The sequence below is a fragment of the Biomphalaria glabrata genome, chromosome 1, assembly GCF_947242115.1.
Source record: "Biomphalaria glabrata chromosome 1, xgBioGlab47.1, whole genome shotgun sequence".
In the NCBI taxonomy this organism is placed as follows: domain Eukaryota; kingdom Metazoa; phylum Mollusca; class Gastropoda; family Planorbidae; genus Biomphalaria; species Biomphalaria glabrata.
This window is the reverse complement of record NC_074711.1, coordinates 37,579,366-37,587,332: the sequence shown is the minus strand read 5'-3', so window position 1 is coordinate 37,587,332 and position 7,967 is coordinate 37,579,366. Positions and strand designations below refer to the sequence as shown.

At 36.2% G+C, this 7,967-nt stretch overlaps 1 long non-coding RNA gene across 2 annotated transcripts; it reads right to left on the bottom strand.

Annotated features, from left to right (window-relative positions):
- Positions 1-225: 225 nt before the first annotated feature.
- LOC106068689 (uncharacterized) lies at positions 226-2,769 on the bottom strand. 2 transcript variants are annotated; one of them, XR_008778856.1, is made up of 2 exons: positions 2,743-2,769; positions 226-1,309 (listed from the first exon to the last, which is right to left on the bottom strand). It is a non-coding gene; the product is annotated as an uncharacterized LOC106068689 (long non-coding RNA). The 2 variants fall into 2 exon arrangements; XR_008778859.1 differs by lacking the exon at positions 2,743-2,769 and adding an exon at positions 2,709-2,731.
- Between the last annotated feature and the right edge of the window lie 5,198 nt (positions 2,770-7,967).

Sequence of the window (7,967 nt, the reverse complement as noted above, 5' to 3'; positions counted from 1 at the left end):
TCAGTGTCGCCTCTCTTGGAGCACCAATTCAGCTCAAGGGTCACATGTGCTCCACGGAACATGGTTAGGGAAACACAGATGAAGAGCCATCTCGTTTCCTTAAGGTACACACACACATTTTTGTACAATACAGATATAACACTTTCAACTTTTAAATATGTCATTGATATTGACAAAGTGGGAAGATGGTGGCATATAGGTAAAATGAAAACAAAAACTAGAAAGTTTAGAGAAACGAAACGTGTCCTTTATTTCTATTTGTTTTTCTTCTTTCATTTTCAGTGACTGTATGTTTCTAGGAGGGAGATCTCGCGAAGTATCATAAACATTTTAATGATCAAACTTTTATTTCAGTTTCTTTTAGAACTCGTGTACAAATACATCTTGTACAATAAAGTGTTTGGACAATAAGTTATTTCCCTTTCCAACGACCATCGAAATTCTTGATTAAACCACAGACAACAGTGTACATTATTCATTAGCGCTGTTGTGGCTCATTCTGGTTTATCTGTAATTGTTTGTTTTGTTGCACTTTAGAATTAAACGTTTGATTGGGCTGAGTTAATTGTGACATGCATTCTGGCGTATCAGAAAAAAAACAACAAAAAAAAACAAAACAAACATACACTAGGCACCTCTCAGCACCTAGAAATATAGCACCGAATTAATGTAATTTAGGAAGTTAAGTATCTGAAAGCGTTTCGCACACATAATTAAAAATGTATCTAATAGTTCTACATATTTAGACTTTCAATCAATCTTTAAAACCCAGAGAACTCCATTTCTCATAAAGGTTTACATTTGTATATTAAATAACACGAAGATACGGAAACGGGAGTTAGCTTCGTTTTGATTTCTTTGTTTAAAAATGATCCCAATGAATGAAGAGTATTTCTAAGTAAACATTATTACTTTGCCTCCACCGCTGCACTTGGGGCATAAAACGAAATGATCCCACTTCCAGAGCTGTATCATTTGGGCAACGTGCGTGAAAACAACAGCGTCAAACTAACTCACTTAAAAGCTTGGGCATTAGATAAGGGTTGGGTTGTGGAGGGAACATTTGCAGCGACATGATGTTTGGTATGAAATTAAAATGTGATACGTAAGCATGAATTAAAATATAGCTAATTAGTTTTCAACACAAAAATAAATAAATTGAAGTTACAAAATAAAGCGCGTGGAGAACTCAGCAAATGGAAGTGAAGTCGTCTGGGGATGTATGTTAGCACAAAGTAGGTCTCAAGGTGACGTCACACCGGAAGAAAGAAAAACACATCAAATAGAACGGACACGTGACTTCCTGCACCTGGGAGAGAAAACAAACAGACATTAGACTAGACTAGATGTTAAATATTATTAGATTAGATTCTACACATCTATAGATTAGATTCTACACATCAGTAGATTAGATTCTACACATCAGTAGATTAGATTCTACACATCAGTAGATTAGATTCTACACATCTATAGATTAGATTTTATCATGATACACATCTTTAGATTCTACACATCTTTAGATTAGATTCTTCACATCTTTAGATTAGATTCTACACATCTTTAGATTAGATTCTTCACATCTTTAGATTAGATTCTTCACATCTTTAGATTAGATTCTACACATCTTTAGGGTTAGGGTTTAGATTAGATTCTACATATTTTTAGATTAGATATAAAATATCTTAAGATTAAATGTTAATTATCATTAAATTAGATGATAAGTATTACATTAGATAATAAATATCATTAGAATTGATGATAAATATCTTAAGATTAAATGTTAATTATCATTAAATTAGATGATAAGTATTACATTAGATAATAAATATCATTAGAATTGATGATAAATATCTTGAGATTAGATGTTCATCATTATTAGATGACCTGTTAATCATTATTTTTCTAGATGTTAGACATTACATTACATATTATATACATGTATATTATATTATAAGATTTTATATGGAACACAATCGCTAGCTAGTTATACAGGACACGAACGAATGACTTTTTTTTTGTAAACCATTGATCATTGTACTTGTTTAGCTTTTTACTTTGACTTCTAGATTTTTACAATGGTTTTAACTAATGAACACGCCTTCGTATTTTCAGAAGCTAAATCGGATAACCCAATATCTAAGTGTATGCCAGGGACTCTCTAGTTTTGACGAAGAACCAACATAATTTTTTTTTCTAAATAGAAAAATTTAATTTAAGACATACTGCACTTGCTGCTATTTAACCTCAGGCCAATATTAGAATATGCTTCCTCTGCTTGGGACAGAACTCAAGAAGTTGAAGAGAACAAAAACAAAACAAAAACAAACAAAAAACGATTATATAAATGATGGTATATACATTCATCATTAATATCAGCATTACTGAATGTGAAATAAGGGATTAAGATTGGTCGAGGACAGAGATCATTGTTTAGTCTTTGACATGGATCCTCCAGCGCCGTTTGGCGATTCGGGCGGTAAGCTGTCTTCATAGAAATCGGTCTCCTACAATGTCAGAATCCTCTTCCCAGCTGGTGTCGTTGCCCTGGGGCTTTCCACGGCTAAAAGAAAGACGCCTACCTGTAGTATATATTTATTTATTTGGGTCCTATATGTAATACATACTGTATTTATCTGCTTCCTACAAGTATGACCTACCTGTATTTATATGCGTCCTACATATATAACATACCAACATGCAAGGCCTACCTGTATTTATCTGCGTCCTACATATATAACCTACCTGCATTTATCTGCGTCCTACATGTATGACCTACCTGCATTTATCTGCGTCCTAGATGTATGACCTACCTATATTTATCTGCGTCCTACATGTATAACCTACCTGCATTTATCTGCGTCCTACATGTATAACCTACCTGCATTTATCTGCGTCCTATATGCATCAGATCTGGGATGTTGTAAAGTGTGTCAGCTGTTCCGCCATTTCTTTTTGTAATTCCGTCATCAAAATCGTAGCCGTACTTCAAAAGGTTGATCATTCTAGAAGCTAATGAAATAAGTTCCTGTAGAACAATGAGAAGACAACATGACAGGACCAGACTTAAATGGATCATTCTAGAAGCTAATGAAGAAAACAATAAGGACAAAACAGGACTTTCTAAAACTTAAGAATTCAATGAATGAAATAAGTTCCCGCAGGAACATGCTCAAGAAGAATGTAACAGTACACATACAAAAAAATAACAAGCAAAATAAAACAATAAAAAATCAACAAGAAAAATAAGCTTATCTAAAGGGAATCACTCTTTACTTACAACTGTTATCAATAATATAAATTAATTATTTGATAAATTAATAATTAATTGAATAATTGATTTTTTTTTTAAATTTAGTCATGTTTTGTTAGGTACAGTAAATAATCGCTTAAAGTATCACCTTGATCGAAGAAACCTTGTGTGAGAAATAGCGTTGACAATTATTTAAGGGGACTAACCCCTATAAATTTAGCCATATTTGTGAATAATGAAAAGTTGATTTCCCTTGTTGGTATCAAGCATAGTAATTAATTAACAGTAATTGACTAATTAGTTATTTTTTAAAATTAATGTATGTCTTGTCTATGTCAATGAATAATTGTGCAATGTCTCAACTTTAACTCGAGAATGGGTGTTGGATAAATAACTTGTAAAAACTGTGTATCCGACAGACAGAAAGAGTTGATATAAGAGTTGATATAAGCTTTGTTGAAATGAGATTGAATTTCGTCATGCCACAAAGTTAAGTTTCCGTCGTTAATGTTGCTAATGACCTTGAAATTCATCCGTCTAAATGTCTCATACACTTTTTTCCCCAAATGTCCATCTAACAGACCTCCATTCTGTCTGTTTATCAATCCATTAGTTTATGTAAGTACCTGATTTGACTTGTGGTCATACTGACTGCCCACATAAGGTCGCAAAGAGATTGCATCTGTTCCATGTGTCAACCAAGTAATGGCCAGCACCATTACAAGGGCAAGCAGCGTTCTGTAAGACAGTGTGTTCTGTGGAGAAATAAATAGGCACGGTACTTGTTTGGAAACACACATACATTTACCAAGACTATATTGTTTTCACAGGTTGAGTAAGTATGTCATTGCTGGACTACCTATAAATTGCTTCCTAATGGCATTCGTCTCACAAAGCTTATGATAAACAGTCCAACTCCTGGAAGTCACGTGTGCATCCACAGAACTGAACTAACAGGAGAAAGGGCGAAGGGGAATAGCTGGCGCCTAAGCTAGTAAGCTTCGGGCAGTAGAGGCTCTTTTGTTATGGTTGGCTACCCTCTTAGGAGAAGGAAAACTGAATTCAAACCTCTATTGCCTTGCAGCTATACCTAGTCATGGGAAAGGCTTCGGGAGTCAACCATGAGGAAAAATCAGGAGCTAGTGACCCTTAGGCAGTTTGAAGCACACAGTGCTTCACCTCGGCAGAGCCTGCGACGCCGCTGACCCCAAACTGTATCGGCACTTGGCGTTCTTTTGGACACATCAGCTGCTTGGCTGTGTGGGTGACATCGTTACGACCAGAACTAATGTCCAGGCATTCATCTCAGTTCCACGAAATGATCCATAGTCAACTCGACTTAAGGATGCTATACATTGTTTTCAAAATTTCCAGGTTTTAAGGTATTACTGCTTTAGCAGGTTTATTTAATGAGAGTGCTGTATTAATTTTTGCAGGAATGGAAAGTTTGAAATACTTGTTATCTATCCATCATTTTTACAATTCTGCCATTGCACTTTAGTCTCATGACATTGGTATATTAATGTCTTGACTTTGGCATTGACTCATGGCCGTGCTTGACTTAATCTTTTTGACATTACTTCGCCATCGGATTCTGCTCTAAGCTATTCCCCTCAGCTGGGTCCATGTCCATCCAGCCATCTTTGCTTCTTTGTCTACATATCATCCCCGTGTTAGATTTGGTCTTCCAGCCTTTCTCTTCCCCAGTGGGTTCCAGAGTCTTTCAATATTGTCTGCTGTTCTTTGAGCTATGTGCCCAATCCAGCCCCATTTGCATCTTTTGATATCTTGTTCTATAGGTGTCTCAGCTAACATGGCTATACAATCTAGCTGAATTTGGCTGCAATATTCTTGGGAGGCTCCTCCAGATGGTCGATTAGATTTAGGTATCTGTGTCTTATCCTAAGACCTCTTCATTTACTTTTGTTATTGCACAGGAAATTGAGGTGACGTAGGACACCATGTTTTTTTGTTTGGAAGCGCTTGAAACTGAAAACAAATCAATAATTCATTCTAAACGTTTTATTGAAATGACCTGTCCACTAAGTTAAGTTGAAGCGTGGTATTAAACGTGTGCTGGTATTTTCTTCTAGTGCAGGGTGAACTGGGTCGGCCATTCATAAATAATCGTCTGACTGGTGCAGGAAGACTTTTTTTTTTTTTTTTTTGGGGGGGGGGGGGAGAAATGTTGAAAAATTACCGAGTTCCCTGAGGACCTTTGCTATCTCATATCTCTTTGTGCCATCTTTATCCATCTCTATATCTTTATTACTTTCTCGCCACCTCTCTGGCTCTCTCTCACCACTTCTTTGTCTCTTTTTTATCTCTCACTCTCTCTTCCTGTCACTCTCTCATTCTCTCTTTGTATCTCTCTTTCGCTCTTTGTCTCTCTCTCTTACTTTCTCTCTCTCTTTCTTTCTCTCTGTCTCACACACTTTCTCTTTACCTCTCATTCTATCTGTCTTTGTCTCTTTTGTTTCTCTCTTTGTCTCTCTCTTTTCTTCTCTCGCTTTGTCTTTCTTTTACTCTTTCTCTGCCTAATTCTATCTTTACCCTCCCCCTCTCTCTCTTTCTTTCTCTCTCACTCTCTCCCGGTCTTTATGTGTTAGATATTTACATCCCAGCCCGTGTTATAGCCCTAGCAACTCAAGTATAACTTTTACAGCAGTCACTTAAATTTAAGTCTAGGGAAGGGGCGACCGAAGCATTGCGAAGAAATCGGACTAAACCCAATCAGCTGTTTTATTTTGGGGCAATTTGTTTTAAAAATTACTTCGCCTGTTTAAAAAATTTGTGAGGATCGCGCTCGAAATAAAACTAACTAAAGTTTGACAATAATGACAATTTAATGGAAAAAAAAACAATACAAGAAATTTTGAAATTCTTTTAAGTTCTAAGGGTAGCTATTGTAAAATAAAACTGATGAATTTGTTTTTTTTTTTGTTTTGCTTTGTTCTTGTTTTTTTTGTTTGTTTTTTTTTACACAATTGATGACTGAGAGAGAAGTTTAACAGCCGATATCAGGATACACTATTACTATAACTACTTGGTGATTGTGGCACAAATCACGCTGTCATCCATCAGGCATAAGCCCAATTAAAAGTCTGAAAGTTCCGCTAGTCCCAGACAGTAGCATGTGGCAGGGTCTTGTTTGGTAGTCACTAGAGTGCGGGCCAGGGGGGGAATCGCCTAGGGAGAGCTGACATCTTGATGGTCCAGAGAGAGCTGACGTCTTGTTTCCACCACAACAATAACGTGTTGACAATATAAGAGATTGTCTGCACACAATCAAAGTATCATCGGGACAACACTGGTGCTCGAGGACTGACTCACATGATGTGTATACAGAGAAGACGACAACACTGGTGCTCGAGGACTGACTCACATGATGTGTATACAGAGAAGACGACAACACTGGTGCTCGAGGACTGACTCACATGATGTGTATACAGAGAAGACGTCTAGTTAGACCACAGCTGCCCACAAGCTAGTTACAGAATGTGTGCGTCTGGGGACAATATCAAAAGGGGAAGGGAGGTAATTCTTGTACTACTTTTGGTAATCAATGATAGCAAGAACTTTGAAGGGGAGAGAAGGATTGACTTGAATGGAGTACACAAACACCTCAGACATGAAGTCACTTGGGACTCAATCGCGCACTCAAGCACCCATCAACGTCATCAGAATGTGATCTCTCATTAAGTCCCAGACGTATCTCACACTAACATACAACCATACAAACATACAACCATACAAACATACAACCATACAAACATACATCTTTAGTCTACTTCTCTACATTACTCTGTCACATCTTTTTTTTCTATATAAGGCAGCCTAATGACATAAAGGGGCACGGTGGCTGAGTGATTAAGCGCTTGGCTTCCGACTGAACTCTTGGGTTCGAATCTCGGCGAAGACTAGGATTTTGAATTTCGGGATTTTTGGGCGTCCCTGAATTCACCCAACTCTAATGGGTACCTGACATTAGTTTGAGGAAAAATAAAGACAGTCGGTCGTTTTGCTGGCCACATGACACCCTGCTCGTTTAATCGTTGGCCAAAGAATCAAATGACCTTAACGTCATCTGCCCTATAGATCGCAAGGTGTGAAAATGGAACTTTAATGACATAAACGATAAGCGTAATAAGCTGTAGATAATGGCACACAGGAAAACCAGCGACTTCGCAGAATTTAAGTCATTGGTTAATATGCATGACTGAATGCATGACGCGTAGGACATAATCACCTTCTTTTTTGAAGTAACGTCAGTATTATATAAGATAAGATAAGATAAGATATAGGTAATTAGGAATGTAATGAATATATCGCATATCAATTTACGGACAAGCAAAATATAAAATAATCCTTTAAAAAACAAAAACAAAAAAAAAACAAATCTTATCTAAAGGGAAAGAACTCCGCCCTTAAAACTATATGTGTCAATAAATTACAAGTTATTTTCCTTATTCTATATCAAACAAATTATTATTAATTAACTGTAATTGACTAATTGGATACTTTTAAAAATGTATTCGTGTTTTGTTAGGTACAATAAATAATAGTTTTAAGTTTTAACTTAATCGCAAAATGCGTCATGGAGAAATAGCGTTAACAATTGTTTAACGGAACTAAACCCAACAAATTTAGCCAAATACTGAATGATTAGTTTCCCTGGTTTATAACAAACAAAATAATTAATTACAAGTTATTAATT